Here is a 15,583-nt window from a genome sequence, read left to right on the forward strand (position 1 = left end):
GGACCGGGACTCTGCTCAAAGACATATCTAACATGCCACAGTGGAGCTGAGATGGGCAAGACACGTGTCTCACAGGCAGGCAGCACAACAAGACAGTGGCAGGAAACTATGCTAACAAGGAAAGAGAAAAGTCACGTGTCTCGTGGCCTTCCCACCATTAGACAGTAGTCTGCGCAAGAAAACATCCAACAGTGACAGGACAACCAAGCAAATGACAAACGCTGTGCTGAATAAAGTCATCTTACATGACATTTCGTACAAAGGCCCAGATCATGGGGATGATCGCGCAGAAGCAGCAAGTATCCGAGCCACCGAACCTGAGGTGAGTTACACGAGGAGAAAGGGCGACATGGGGACAGGGGCTAGGGGCTCAGGGAACAGCTACCACAATGCAACCTCGGGTGTGGGGATGCCACTCATTGCGGGTACTGCCCTGGGATTTCCTTTTAGAAAGAATCGCTGGTTAAAGTGTAGTGCACAAAAAACCCAACTCCTCGATTACACTATTAGATAACATCCTTTAACTGCCCCACCCACCCTGTGTGAGTCTCACCCACTTCCCGCCTGCTCCCTCTAGTCTGAGAGTTGTATCTCCACAAAAAACACACAGTGGGGTTCAATGAGCTGCTCATGTCTGACATGGACACCTAAGCAGTGCTGGATTCACAACCTGAAAGCCTGCAAAGGAAAGTGTGCCCGGCAGAAGATAAGCTGCCTGGCAACTCAGAACCTTCTTCTAAGAGAAGTAAGACATGTCACAATGGAGTCTAAGCCTACCTGTCTTATGCCAGGACCTTAGAGCTGCAGGCAGGAGCACAAAGGTAAAAACATATATTGAGTCCCAACACGCTCACTGCAGTGGTTGGTCTCTGTGGCGCAATCGGTTAGCGCGTTCGGCTGTTAACCGAAAGGTTGGTGGTTCAAGCCCACCCAGGGACATATGCTTTTGCCTACATCAAGTCCTGAATTAAAACACAGCTGTCTGGCTTTGCTCTTAGAGCTCTCGCTTTGCCTGCGTAACATGCTCTATCTCAACATTTCTATCTTCTCTCATCTCTTCACCTCTAGTCATTTCCACCAATAGGACTGGAAACGGGACACCAAGCCTTCTACTTTAACCACAGGCGTACTGAGGGCCAATAAAAGGCACAGAAGCATTTCTTGATCCGGGGCTGAGAACTGCATGCACAGGGACCTCGTGGCGCAATGGTAGCGCGTCTGACTCCAGATCAGAAGGTTGCGTGTTCAAATCACGTCGGGATCACTCTTTGACATTTTTTTCCCCACCAAGTCTATATCTCTGACTTCTAAAGCAAAGCCAAAAGAAGGGCGCTTTGCATTGGCCGGGAATCGAACCCGGGCCTCCCGCGTGGCAGGCGAGAATTCTACCACTGAACCACCAATGCTTCACTTACATAGGCTGAGCAGAGAGCCCTGCCGTAGACAGTAGTGATGAGGCCCATGCATTCGCATGGGACACCTATGAACAAAGTTTGCATGGCAAGCCTTGGACTGCCAAACGTTCACATGCTGATGGCAGGAATCAGATGCAGGAGACTGAAACTATGAATGTTTCTGCTTTTGCTAAGGACAGTGGTTTGGGGCCAGTGTTGTGCTTGACAGAGCACGACATCAGCCTGCTCTCTGGCTGCTCCCGGGAGAAGTGGCTGACAGAAAGCACCCTCCAGACCACCAGCAATCTTGTGTTTCACAACATGCCACTGTCACTGGACTTTCCTTCTGGGAAAGCCTAGTCACTGACCTGGCCAGATTCCCTGTCCTCCCCAAAATCCTGGGGAGAAACGGGCAGAGTTCTGCGCCCTGCGCCCTCTTTCGCGTCCCTAACGCGCTCCCAACGCGCCCTACAGCCCTGGTCGGGCTCATACCACTGGGGCCTCTGCCGAGGAAGAGCCCCGGAAGCCTAGGGCCAGGCCTATTGCACAGGCATCTTAGACCAGGCCATTCCGGGATTGCTGTGTTTCACGTCCTGCCCTTCAACACTCCTGGGAGGGCTTTCCCTGAGAACCCTCATGTCTCTGCCCTCCCAGGAGGCTGTGGTTCTATGCAAAATAGGGGGTGCACCACGGGCCGTCCCCTTTCCTCTCTCTCGCCAATATCTTTCACCAAAGCTGAGCCCTGCAGGTAAATGTATCTATCTGGCAGAGGGGCCAGGGAGGGCCTTTGCCTGCAGTCTTACAAGCCAGAGTGCAGAGAAGGCAGCAGCTCTGGGACCGGGACTCTGCTCAAAGACATATCTAACATGCCACAGTGGAGCTGAGATGGGCAAGACACGTGTCTCACAGGCAGGCAGCACAACAAGACAGTGGCAGGAAACTATGCTAACAAGGAAAGAGAAAAGTCACGTGTCTCGTGGCCTTCCCACCATTAGACAGTAGTCTGCGCAAGAAAACATCCAACAGTGACAGGACAACCAAGCAAATGACAAACGCTGTGCTGAATAAAGTCATCTTACATGACATTTCGTACAAAGGCCCAGATCATGGGGATGATCGCGCAGAAGCAGCAAGTATCAGAGCCACCGAACCTGAGGTGAGTTACACGAGGAGAAAGGGCGACATGGGGACAGGGGCTAGGGGCTCAGGGAACAGCTACCACAATGCAACCTCGGGTGTGGGGATGCCACTCATTGCGGGTACTGCCCTGGGATTTCCTTTTAGAAAGAATCGCTGGTTAAAGTGTAGTGCACAAAAAACCCAACTCCTCGATTACACTATTAGATAACATCCTTTAACTGCCCCACCCACCCTGTGTGAGTCTCACCCACTTCCTGCCTGCTCCCTCTAGTCTGAGAGTTGTATCTCCACAAAAAACACACAGTGGGGCTCAATGAGCTGCTCATGTCTGACATGGACACCTAAGCAGTGCTGGATTCACAACCTGAAAGCCTGCAAAGGAAAGTGTGCCCGGCAGAAGATAAGCTGCCTGGCAACTCAGAACCTTCTTCTAAGAGAAGTAAGACATGTCACAATGGAGTCTAAGCCTACCTGTCTTATGCCAGGACCTTAGAGCTGCAGGCAGGAGCACAAAGGTAAAAACATATATTGAGTCCCAACACAGTCACTGCGGTGGTTGGTCTCTGTGGCGCAATCGGTTAGCGCATTCGGCTGTTAACCGAAAAGTTGGTGGTTCAAGCCCACCCAGGGACGTATGCTTTTGCCTACATCAAGTCCTGAATTAAAACACAGCTGTCTGGCTTTGCTCTTAGAGCTCTCGCTTTGCCTGCGTGACATGCTCTATCTCAACATTTCTATCTTCTCTCATCTCTTCACCTCTAGTCATTTCCACCAATAGGACTGGAAACGGGACACCAAGCCTTCTACTTTAACCACAGGCGTACTGAGGCCCAATAAAAGGCACAGAAGCATTTCTTGATCCGGGGCTGAGAACTGCATGCACAGGGACCTCGTGGAGCAACGGTAGCGCGTCTGACTCCAGATCAGAAGGTTGCGTGTTCAAATCACGTCGGGGTCACTCTTTGACATTTTTTTCCCCAACAAGTCTATATCTCTGACTTCTAAAGCAAAGCCAAAAGAAGGGCGCTTTGCATTGGCCGGGAATCGAACCCGGGCCTCCCGCGTGGCAGGCGAGAATTCTACCACTGAACCACCAATGCTTCACTTACATAGGCTGAGCAGAGAGCCCTGCCGTAGACAGTAGTGATGAGGCCCATGCATTCGCATGGGACACCTATGAACAAAGTTTGCATGGCAAGCCTTGGACTGCCAAACGTTCACATGCTGATGGCAGGAATCAGATGCAGGAGACTGAAACTATGAATGTTTCTGCTTTTGCTAAGGACAGTGGTTTGGGGCCAGTGTTGTGCTTGACAGAGCACGACATCAGCCTGCTCTCTGGCTGCTCCCGGGAGAAGTGGCTGACAGAAAGCACCCTCCAGACCACCAGCAATCTTGTGTTTCACAACATGCCACTGTCACTGGACTTTCCTTCTGGGAAAGCCTAGTCACTGACCTGGCCAGATTCCCTGTCCTCCCCAAAATCCTGGGGTGAAACGGGCAGAGTTCTGCGCCATGCGCCCTCTTTCGCGTCCCTAACGCGCTCCCAACGCGCCCTACAGCCCTGGTCGGGCACAGCCCTGGTCGGGCTCATACCACTGGGGCCTCTGCAGAGGAAGAGCCCCGGAAGCCTAGGGCCAGGCCTATTGCACAGGCATCTTAGACCAGGCCATTCCGGGATTGCTGTGTTTCACGTCCTGCCCTTCAACACTCCTGGGAGGGCTTTCCCTGAGAACCCTCATGTCTCTGCCCTCCCAGGAGGCTGTGGTTCTATGCAAAATAGGGGGTGCACCACGGGCCGTCCCCTTTCCTCTCTCTCGCCAATATCTTTCACCAAAGCTGAGCCCTGCAGGTAAATGTATCTATCTGGCTGAGGGGCCAGGGAGGGCCTTTGCCTGCAGTCTTACAAGCCAGAGTGCAGAGAAGGCAGCAGCTCTGGGATCGGGACTCTGCTCAAAGACATATCTAACATGCCACAGTGGAGCTGAGATGGGCAAGACACGTGTCTCACAGGCAGGCAGCACAACAAGACAGTGGCAGGAAACTATGCTAACAAGGAAAGAGAAAAGTCAGGTGTCTCGTGGCCTTCCCACCATTAGACAGTAGTCTGCGCAAGAAAACATCCAACAGTGACAGGACAACCAAGCAAATGACAAACGCTGTGCTGAATAAAGTCATCTTACATGACATTTCGTACAAAGGCCCAGATCATGGGGATGATCGCGCAGAAGCAGCAAGTATCAGAGCCACCGAACCTGAGGTGAGTTACACGAGGAGAAAGGGCGACATGGGGACAGGGGCTAGGGGCTCAGGGAACAGCTACCACAATGCAACCTCGGGTGTGGGGATGCCACTCATTGCGGGTACTGCCCTGGGATTTCCTTTTAGAAAGAATCGCTGGTTAAAGTGTAGTGCACAAAAAACCCAACTCCTCGATTACACTATTAGATAACATCCTTTAACTGCCCCACCCACCCTGTGTGAGTCTCACCCACTTCCCGCCTGCTCCCTCTAGTCTGAGAGTTGTATCTCCACAAAAAACACACAGTGGGGCTCAATGAGCTGCTCATGTCTGACATGGACACCTAAGCAGTGCTGGATTCACAACCTGAAAGCCTGCAAAGGAAAGTGTGCCCGGCAGAAGATAAGCTGCCTGGCAACTCAGAACCTTCTTCTAAGAGAAGTAAGACATGTCACAATGGAGTCTAAGCCTACCTGTCTTATGCCAGGACCTTAGTGCCGCAGGCAGGAGCACAAAGGTAAAAACATATATTGAATTCCAACACGCTCACTGCAGTGGTTGGTCTCTGTGGCGCAATCGGTTAGCGTGTTAGGCTGTTAACCGAAAGGTTGGTGGTTCAAGTCCACCCAGGGACGTATGCTTTTGCCTACATCAAGTCCTGAATTAAAACACAGCTGTCTGGCTTTGCTCTTAGAGCTCTCGCTTTGCCTGAGTGACATGCTCTATCTCAACATTTCTATCTTCTCTCATCTCTTCACCTCTAGTCATTTCCACCAATAGGACTGGAAACCGGCCACCAAGCCTTCTACTTTAACCACAGGCGTACTGAGGGCCAATAAAAGGCACAGAAGCATTTCTTGATCCGGGGCTGAGAACTGCATGCACAGGGACCTCCTGGCGCAACGGTAGCGCGTCTGACTCCAGATCAGAAGGTTGCGTGTTCAAATCACGTCGGGGTCACTCTTTGACATTTTTTTCCCCACCAAGTCTATATCTCTGACTTCTAAAGCAAAGCCAAAAGAAGGGCGCTTTGCATTGGCCGGGAATCGAACCCGTGCCTCCCGCGTGGCAGGCGAGAATTCTACCACTGAACCACCAATGCTTCACTTACATAGACTGAGCAGAGAGCCCTGCTGTAGACAGTAGTGATGAGGCCCATGCATTCGCATGGGACACCTATGAACAAAGTTTGCATGGCAAGCCTTGGACTGCCAAACGTTCACATGCTGATGGCAGGAATCAGATGCAGGAGACTGAAACTATGAATGTTTCTGCTTTTGCTAAGGACAGTGGTTTGGGGCCAGTGTTGTGCTTGACAGAGCACGACATCAGCCTGCTCTCTGGCTGCTCCCGGGAGAAGTGGCTGACAGAAAGCACCCTCCAGACCACCAGCAATCTTGTGTTTCACAACATGCCACTGTCACTGACTTTCCTTCTGGGAAAGCCTAGTCACTGACCTGGCCAGATTCCCTGTCCTCCCCAAAATCCTGGGGAGAAACGGGCAGAGTTCTGCGCCCTGCGCCCTCTTTCGCGTCCCTAACGCGCTCCCAACGCGCCCTACAGCCCTGGTCGGGCACAGCCCTGGTCGGGCTCATACCACTGGGGCCTCTGCCGAGGAAGAGCCCCGGAAGCCTAGGGCCAGGCCTATTGCACAGGCATCTTAGACCAGGCCATTCCGGGATTGCTGTGTTTCACGTCCTGCCCTTCAACACTCCTGGGAGGGCTTTCCCTGAGAACCCTCATGTCTCTGCCCTCCCAGGAGGCTGTGGTTCTATGCAAAATAGGGGGTGCACCACGGGCCGTCCCCTTTCCTCTCTCTCGCCAATATCTTTCACCAAAGCTGAGCCCTGCAGGTAAATGTATCTATCTGGCTGAGGGGCCAGGGAGGGCCTTTGCCTGCAGTCTTACAAGCCAGAGTGCAGAGAAGGCAGCAGCTCTGGGATCGGGACTCTGCTCAAAGACATATCTAACATGCCACAGTGGAGCTGAGATGGGCAAGACACGTGTCTCACAGGCAGGCAGCACAACAAGACAGTGGCAGGAAACTATGCTAACAAGGAAAGAGAAAAGTCAGGTGTCTCGTGGCCTTCCCACCATTAGACAGTAGTCTGCGCAAGAAAACATCCAACAGTGACAGGACAACCAATCAAATGACAAACGCTGTGCTGAATAAAGTCATCTTACATGACATTTCGTACAAAGGCCCAGATCATGGGGATGATCGCGCAGAAGCAGCAAGTATCAGAGCCACCGAACCTGAGGTGAGTTACACGAGGAGAAAGGGCGACATGGGGACAGGGGCTAGGGGCTCAGGGAACAGCTACCACAATGCAACCTCGGGTGTGGGGATGCCACTCATTGCGGGTACTGCCCTGGGATTTCCTTTTAGAAAGAATCGCTGGTTAAAGTGTAGTGCACAAAAAACCCAACTCCTCGATTACACTATTAGATAACATCCTTTAACTGCCCCACCCACCCTGTGTGAGTCTCACCCACTTCCCGCCTGCTCCCTCTAGTCTGAGAGTTGTATCTCCACAAAAAACACACAGTGGGGCTCAATGAGCTGCTCATGTCTGACATGGACACCTAAGCAGTGCTGGATTCACAACCTGAAAGCCTGCAAAGGAAAGTGTGCCCGGCAGAAGATAAGCTGCCTGGCAACTCAGAACCTTCTTCTAAGAGAAGTAAGACATGTCACAATGGAGTCTAAGCCTACCTGTCTTATGCCAGGACCTTAGAGCTGCAGGCAGGAGCACAAAGGTAAAAACATATATTGAGTCCCAACACGCTCACTGCGGTGGTTGGTCTCTGTGGCGCAATCTGTTAGCGCGTTCGGCTGTTAACCGAAAGGTTGGTGGTTCAAGTCCACCCAGGGACGTATGCTTTTGCCTACATCAAGTCCTGAATTAAAACACAGCTGTCTGGCTTTGCTCTTAGAGCTCTCGCTTTGCCTGCGTGACATGCTCTATCTCAACATTTCTATCTTCTCTCATCTCTTCACCTCTAGTCATTTCCACCAATAGGACTGGAAACGGGACACCAAGCCTTCTACTTTAACCACAGGCGTACTGAGGGCCAATAAAAGGCACAGAAGCATTTCTTGATCCGGGGCTGAGAACTGCATGCACAGGGACCTCGTGGAGCAACGGTAGCGCGTCTGACTCCAGATCAGAAGGTTGCGTGTTCAAATCACGTCGGGGTCACTCTTTGACATTTTTTTCCCCACCAAGTCTATATCTCTGACTTCTAAAGCAAAGCCAAAAGAAGGGCGCTTTGCATTGGCCAGGAATCGAACCCGGGCCTCCCGCGTGGCAGGCGAGAATTCTACCACTGAACCACCAATGCTTCACTTACATAGGCTGAGCAGAGAGCCCTGCCGTAGACAGTAGTGATGAGGCCCATGCATTCGCATGGGACACCTATGAACAAAGTTTGCATGGCAAGCCTTGGACTGCCAAACGTTCACATGCTGATGGCAGGAATCAGATGCAGGAGACTGAAACTATTAATGTTTCTGCTTTTGCTAAGGACAGTGGTTTGGGGCCAGTGTTGTGCTTGACAGAGCACGACATCAGCCTGCTCTCTGGCTGCTCCCGGGAGAAGTGGCTGACAGAAAGCACCCTCCAGACCACCAGCAATCTTGTGTTTCACAACATGCCACTGTCACTGGACTTTCCTTCTGGGAAAGCCTAGTCACTGACCTGGCCAGATTCCCTGTCCTCCCCAAAATCCTGGGGAGAAACGGGCAGAGTTCTGCGCCCTGCGCCCTCTTTCGCGTCCCTAACGCGCTCCCAACGCGCCCTACAGCCCTGGTCGGGCTCATACCACTGGGGCCTCTGCCGAGGAAGAGCCCCGGAAGCCTAGGGCCAGGCCTATTGCACAGGCATCTTAGACCAGGCCATTCCGGGATTGCTGTGTTTCACGTCCTGCCCTTCAACACTCCTGGGAGGGCTTTCCCTGAGAACCCTCATGTCTCTGCCCTCCCAGGAGGCTGTGGTTCTATGCAAAATAGGGGGTGCACCACGGGCCGTCCCCTTTCCTCTCTCTCGCCAATATCTTTCACCAAAGCTGAGCCCTGCAGGTAAATGTATCTATCTGGCTGAGGGGCCAGGGAGGGCCTTTGCCTGCAGTCTTACAAGCCAGAGTGCAGAGAAGGCAGCAGCTCTGGGACCGGGACTCTGCTCAAAGACATATCTAACATGCCACAGTGGAGCTGAGATGGGCAAGACACGTGTCTCACAGGCAGGCAGCACAACAAGACAGTGGCAGGAAACTATGCTAACAAGGAAAGAGAAAAGTCACGTGTCTCGTGGCCTTCCCACCATTAGACAGTAGTCTGCGCAAGAAAACATCCAACAGTGACAGGACAACCAAGCAAATGACAAACGCTGTGCTGAATAAAGTCATCTTACATGACATTTCGTACAAAGGCCCAGATCATGGGGATGATCGCGCAGAAGCAGCAAGTATCAGAGCCACCGAACCTGAGGTGAGTTACACGAGGAGAAAGGGCGACATGGGGACAGGGGCTAGGGGCTCAGGGAACAGCTACCACAATGCAACCTCGGGTGTGGGGATGCCACTCATTGCGGGTACTGCCCTGGGATTTCCTTTTAGAAAGAATCGCTGGTTAAAGTGCAGTGCACAAAAAACCCAACTCCTCGATTACACTATTAGATAACATCCTTTAACTGCCCCACCCACCCTGTGTGAGTCTCACCCACTTCCCGCCTGCTCCCTCTAGTCTGAGAGTTGTATCTCCACAAAAAACACACAGTGGGGCTCAATGAGCTGCTCATGTCTGACATGGACACCTAAGCAGTGCTGGATTCACAACCTGAAAGCCTGCAAAGGAAAGTGTGCCCGGCAGAAGATAAGCTGCCTGGCAACTCAGAACCTTCTTCTAAGAGAAGTAAGACATGTCACAATGGAGTCTAAGCCTACCTGTCTTATGCCAGGACCTTAGTGCCGCAGGCAGGAGCACAAAGGTAAAAACATATATTGAATTCCAACACGCTCACTGCAGTGGTTGGTCTCTGTGGCGCAATCAGTTAGCGCGTTCGGCTGTTAACCGAAAGGTTGGTGGTTCAAGTCCACCCAGGGACGTATGCTTTTGCCTACATCAAGTCCTGAATTAAAACACAGCTGTCTGGCTTTGCTCTTAGAGCTCTCGCTTTGCCTGCGTGACATGCTCTATCTCAACATTTCTATATTCTCTCATCTCTTCACCTCTAGTCATTTCCACCAATAGGACTGGAAACGGGACACCAAGCCTTCTACTTTAACCACAGGCGTACTGAGGGCCAATAAAAGGCACAGAAGCATTTCTTGATCCGGGGCTGAGAACTACATGCACAGGGACCTCGTGGCGCATCGGTAGCGCGTCTGACTCCAGATCAGAAGGTTGTGTGTTCAAATCACGTCGGGGTCACTCTTTGACATTTTTTTCCCCCACCAAGTCTATATCTCTGACTTCTAAAGCAAAGCCAAAAGAAGGGCGCTTTGCATTGGCCGGGAATCGAACCCGGGCCTCCCGCGTGGCAGGCGAGAATTCTACCACTGAACCACCAATGCTTCACTTACATAGGCTGAGCAGAGAGCCCTGCCGTAGACAGTAGTGATGAGGCCCATGCATTCGCATGGGACACCTATGAACAAAGTTTGCATGGCAAGCCTTGGACTGCCAAACGTTCACATGCTGATGGCAGGAATCAGATGCAGGAGACTGAAACTATGAATGTTTCTGCTTTTGCTAAGGACAGTGGTTTGGGGCCAGTGTTGTGCTTGACAGAGCACGACATCAGCCTGCTCTCTGGCTGCTCCCGGGAGAAGTGGCTGACAGAAAGCACCCTCCAGACCACCAGCAATCTTGTGTTTCACAACATGCCACTGTCACTGGACTTTCCTTCTGGGAAAGCCTAGTCACTGACCTGGCCAGATTCCCTGTCCTCCCCAAAATCCTGGGGTGAAACGGGCAGAGTTCTGCGCCATGCGCCCTCTTTCGCGTCCCTAACGCGCTCCCAACGCGCCCTACAGCCCTGGTCGGGCACAGCCCTGGTCGGGCTCATACCACTGGGGCCTCTGCAGAGGAAGAGCCCCGGAAGCCTAGGGCCAGGCCTATTGCACAGGCATCTTAGACCAGGCCATTCCGGGATTGCTGTGTTTCACGTCCTGCCCTTCAACACTCCTGGGAGGGCTTTCCCTGAGAACCCTCATGTCTCTGCCCTCCCAGGAGGCTGTGGTTCTATGCAAAATAGGGGGTGCACCACGGGCCGTCCCCTTTCCTCTCTCTCGCCAATATCTTTCACCAAAGCTGAGCCCTGCAGGTAAATGTATCTATCTGGCTGAGGGGCCAGGGAGGGCCTTTGCCTGCAGTCTTACAAGCCAGAGTGCAGAGAAGGCAGCAGCTCTGGGATCGGGACTCTGCTCAAAGACATATCTAACATGCCACAGTGGAGCTGAGATGGGCAAGACACGTGTCTCACAGGCAGGCAGCACAACAAGACAGTGGCAGGAAACTATGCTAACAAGGAAAGAGAAAAGTCACGTGTCTCGTGGCCTTCCCACCATTAGACAGTAGTCTGCGCAAGAAAACATCCAACAGTGACAGGACAACCAAGCAAATGACAAACGCTGTGCTGAATAAAGTCATCTTACATGACATTTCGTACAAAGGCCCAGATCATGGGGATGATCGCGCAGAAGCAGCAAGTATCAGAGCCACCGAACCTGAGGTGAGTTACACGAGGAGAAAGGGCGACATGGGGACAGGGGCTAGGGGCTCAGGGAACAGCTACCACAATGCAACCTCGGGTGTGGGGATGCCACTCATTGCGGGTACTGCCCTGGGATTTCCTTTTAGAAAGAATCGCTGGTTAAAGTGTAGTGCACAAAAAACCCAACTCCTCGATTACACTATTAGATAACATCCTTTAACTGCCCCACCCACCCTGTGTGAGTCTCACCCACTTCCCGCCTGCTCCCTCTAGTCTGAGAGTTGTATCTCCACAAAAAACACACAGTGGGGCTCAATGAGCTGCTCATGTCTGACATGGACACCTAAGCAGTGCTGGATTCACAACCTGAAAGCCTGCAAAGGAAAGTGTGCCCGGCAGAAGATAAGCTGCCTGGCAACTCAGAACCTTCTTCTAAGAGAAGTAAGACATGTCACAATGGAGTCTAAGCCTACCTGTCTTATGCCAGGACCTTAGAGCTGCAGGCAGGAGCACAAAGGTAAAAACATATATTGAGTCCCAACACACTCACTGCGGTGGTTGGTCTCTATGGCGCAATCGGTTAGCGCGTTCGGCTGTTAACCGAAAGGTTGGTGGTTCAAGCCCACCCAAGAACGTATGCTTTTGCCTACATCAAGTCCTGAATTAAAACACAGCTGTCTGGCTTTGCTCTTAGAGCTCTCGCTTTGCCTGCGTGACATGCTCTATCTCAACATTTCTATCTTCTCTCATCTCTTCACCTCTAGTCATTTCCACCAATAGGACTGGAAACGGGACACCAAGCCTTCTACTTTAACCACAGGCGTACTGAGGGCCAATAAAAGGCACAGAAGCATTTCTTGATCCGGGGCTGAGAACTGCATGCACAGGGACCTCGTGGCGCAACGGTAGCGCGTCTGACTCCAGATCAGAAGGTTGCGTGTTCAAATCACGTCAGGGTCACTCTTTGACATTTTTTTCCCCACCAAGTCTATATCTCTGACTTCTAAAGCAAAGCCAAAAGAAGGGCGCTTTGCATTGGCCGGGAATCGAACCCGGGCCTCCCGCGTGGCAGGCGAGAATTCTACCACTGAACCACCAATGCTTCACTTACATAGGCTGAGCAGAGAGCCCTGCCGTAGACAGTAGTGATGAGGCCCATGCATTCGCATGGGACACCTATGAACAAAGTTTGCATGGCAAGCCTTGGACTGCCAAACGTTCACATGCTGATGGCAGGAATCAGATGCAGGAGACTGAAACTATGAATGTTTCTGCTTTTGCTAAGGACAGTGGTTTGGGGCCAGTGTTGTGCTTGACAGAGCACGACATCAGCCTGCTCTCTGGCTGCTCCCGGGAGAAGTGGCTGACAGAAAGCACCCTCCAGACCACCAGCAATCTTGTTTCACAACATGCCACTGTCACTGGACTTTCCTTCTGGGAAAGCCTAGTCACTGACCTGGCCAGATTCCCTGTCCTCCCCAAAATCCTGGGGAGAAACGGGCAGAGTTCTGCGCCCTGCGCCCTCTTTCGCGTCCCTAACGCGCTCCCAACGCGCCCTACAGCCCTGGTCGGGCTCATACCACTGGGGCCTCTGCCGAGGAAGAGCCCCGGAAGCCTAGGGCCAGGCCTATTGCACAGGCATCTTAGACCAGGCCATTCCGGGATTCCTGTGTTTCACGTCCTGCCCTTCAACACTCCTGGGAGGGCTTTCCCTGAGAACCCTCATGTCTCTGCCCTCCCAGGAGGCTGTGGTTCTATGCAAAAACGGGGGTGCACCACGGGCCGTCCCCTTTCCTCTCTCTCGCCAATATCTTTCACCAAAGCTGAGCCCTGCAGGTAAATGTATCTATCTGGCTGAGGGGCCAGGGAGGGCCTTTGCCTGCAGTCTTACAAGCCAGAGTGCAGAGAAGGCAGCAGCTCTGGGACCGGGACTCTGCTCAAAGACATATCTAACATGCCACAGTGGAGCTGAGATGGGCAAGACACGTGTCTCACAGGCAGGCAGCACAACAAGACAGTGGCAGGAAACTATGCTAACAAGGAAAGAGAAAAGTCACGTGTCTCGTGGCCTTCCCACCATTAGACAGTAGTCTGCGCAAGAAAACATCCAACAGTGACAGGACAACCAAGCAAATGACAAACGCTGTGCTGAATAAAGTCATCTTACATGACATTTCGTACAAAGGCCCAGATCATGGGGATGATCGCGCAGAAGCAGCAAGTATCAGAGCCACCGAACCTGAGGTGAGTTACACGAGGAGAAAGGGCGACATGGGGACAGGGGCTAGGGGCTCAGGGAACAGCTACCACAATGCAACCTCGGGTGTGGGGATGCCACTCATTGCGGGTACTGCCCTGGGATTTCCTTTTAGAAAGAATCGCTGGTTAAAGTGTAGTGCACAAAAAACCCAACTCCTCGATTACACTATTAGATAACATCCTTTAACTGCCCCACCCACCCTGTGTGAGTCTCACCCACTTCCTGCTTGCTCCCTCTAGTCTGAGAGTTGTATCTCCACAAAAAACACACAGTGGGGCTCAATGAGCTGCTCATGTCTGACATGGACACCTAAGCAGTGCTGGATTCACAACCTGAAAGCCTGCAAAGGAAAGTGTGCCCGGCAGAAGATAAGCTGCCTGGCAACTCAGAACCTTCTTCTAAGAGAAGTAAGACATGTCACAATGGAGTCTAAGCCTACCTGTCTTATGCCAGGACCTTAGAGCTGCTGGCAGGAGCACAAAGGTAAAAACATATATTGAGTCCCAACACACTCACTGCGGTGGTTGGTCTCTGTGGCGCAATCGGTTAGCGCGTTCGGCTGTTAACCGAAAGGTTGGTGGTTCAAGCCCACCCAGGGACGTATGCTTTTGCCTACATCAAGTCCTGAATTAAAACACACCTGTCTGGCTTTGCTCTTAGAGCTCTCGCTTTGCCTGCGTGACACGCTCTATCTCAACATTTCTATCTTCTCTCATCTCTTCACCTCTAGTCATTTCCACCAATAGGACTGGAAACGGGACACCAAGCCTTCTACTTTAACCACAGGCGTACTGAGGGCCAATAAAAGGCACAGAAGCATTTCTTGATCCGGGGCTGAGAACTGCATGCACAGGGACCTCGTGGCGCAACGGTAGCGCGTCTGACTCCAGATCAGAAGGTTGCGTGTTCAAATCACGTCGGGGTCACTCTTTGACATTTTTTTCCCCACCAAGTCTATATCTCTGACTTCTAAAGCAAAGCCAAAAGAAGGGCGCTTTGCATTGGCCGGGAATCGAACCCGGGCCTCCAGCGTGGCAGGCGAGAATTCTACCACTGAACCACCAATGCTTCACTTACATAGGCTGAGCAGAGAGCCCTGCCGTAGACAGTAGTGATGAGGCCCATGCATTCGCATGGGACACCTATGAACAAAGTTTGCATGGCAAGCCTTGGACTGCCAAACGTTCACATGCTGATGGCAGGAATCAGATGCAGGAGACTGAAACTATGAATGTTTCTGCTTTTGCTAAGGACAGTGGTTTGGGGCCAGTGTTGTGCTTGACAGAGCACGACATCAGCCTGCTCTCTGGCTGCTCCCGGGAGAAGTGGCTGACACAAAGCACCCTCCAGACCACCAGCAATCTTGTGTTTCACAACATGCCACTGTCACTGGACTTTCCTTCTGGGAAAGCCTAGTCACTGACCTGGCCAGATTCCCTGTCCTCCCCAAAATCCTGGGGAGAAACGGGCAGAGTTCTGCGCCCTGCGCCCTCTTTCGCGTCCCTAACGCGCTCCCAACGCGCCCTACAGCCCTGGTCGGGCACAGCCCTGGTCGGGCTCATACCACTGGGGCCTCTGCCGAGGAAGAGCCCCGGAAGCCTAGGGCCAGGCCTATTGCACAGGCATCTTAGACCAGGCCATTCCGGGATTGCTGTGTTTCACGTCCTGCCCTTCAACACTCCTGGGAGGGCTTTCCCTGAGAACCCTCATGTCTCTGCCCTCCCAGGAGGCTGTGGTTCTATGCAAAATAGGGGGTGCACCACGGGCCGTCCCCTTTCCTCTCTCTCGCCAATATCTTTCACCAAAGCTGAGCCCTGCAGGTAAATGTATC

At 52.4% G+C, this 15,583-nt stretch overlaps 7 non-coding genes across 7 annotated transcripts; 3 read left to right on the forward strand and 4 right to left on the reverse strand.

Moving 5' to 3' along the window:
- Window positions 1-865: 865 nt before the first annotated feature.
- On the forward strand, window positions 866-939 carry TRNAN-GUU (transfer RNA asparagine (anticodon GUU)). Its single transcript has one exon. It is a non-coding gene; the product is annotated as a tRNA-Asn (tRNA).
- Window positions 940-1,335: 396 nt separating this feature from the next.
- On the reverse strand, window positions 1,336-1,406 carry TRNAG-GCC (transfer RNA glycine (anticodon GCC)). The gene has a single exon. It is a non-coding gene; the product is annotated as a tRNA-Gly (tRNA).
- A 2,157-nt stretch (window positions 1,407-3,563) lies between these two features.
- On the reverse strand, window positions 3,564-3,634 carry TRNAG-GCC (transfer RNA glycine (anticodon GCC)). Its single transcript has one exon. It is a non-coding gene; the product is annotated as a tRNA-Gly (tRNA).
- A 6,645-nt stretch (window positions 3,635-10,279) lies between these two features.
- TRNAG-GCC (transfer RNA glycine (anticodon GCC)) lies at window positions 10,280-10,350 on the reverse strand. The gene has a single exon. It is a non-coding gene; the product is annotated as a tRNA-Gly (tRNA).
- A 2,173-nt stretch (window positions 10,351-12,523) lies between these two features.
- Window positions 12,524-12,594, reverse strand: TRNAG-GCC (transfer RNA glycine (anticodon GCC)). The gene has a single exon. It is a non-coding gene; the product is annotated as a tRNA-Gly (tRNA).
- Window positions 12,595-14,279: 1,685 nt separating this feature from the next.
- Window positions 14,280-14,353, forward strand: TRNAN-GUU (transfer RNA asparagine (anticodon GUU)). Its single transcript has one exon. It is a non-coding gene; the product is annotated as a tRNA-Asn (tRNA).
- A 253-nt stretch (window positions 14,354-14,606) lies between these two features.
- Window positions 14,607-14,678, forward strand: TRNAW-CCA (transfer RNA tryptophan (anticodon CCA)). Its single transcript has one exon. It is a non-coding gene; the product is annotated as a tRNA-Trp (tRNA).
- Window positions 14,679-15,583: the final 905 nt, after the last annotated feature.

The sequence above is a fragment of the Pleurodeles waltl genome, chromosome 4_1 (assembly GCF_031143425.1).
Source record: "Pleurodeles waltl isolate 20211129_DDA chromosome 4_1, aPleWal1.hap1.20221129, whole genome shotgun sequence".
Taxonomy (NCBI): domain Eukaryota; kingdom Metazoa; phylum Chordata; class Amphibia; order Caudata; family Salamandridae; genus Pleurodeles; species Pleurodeles waltl.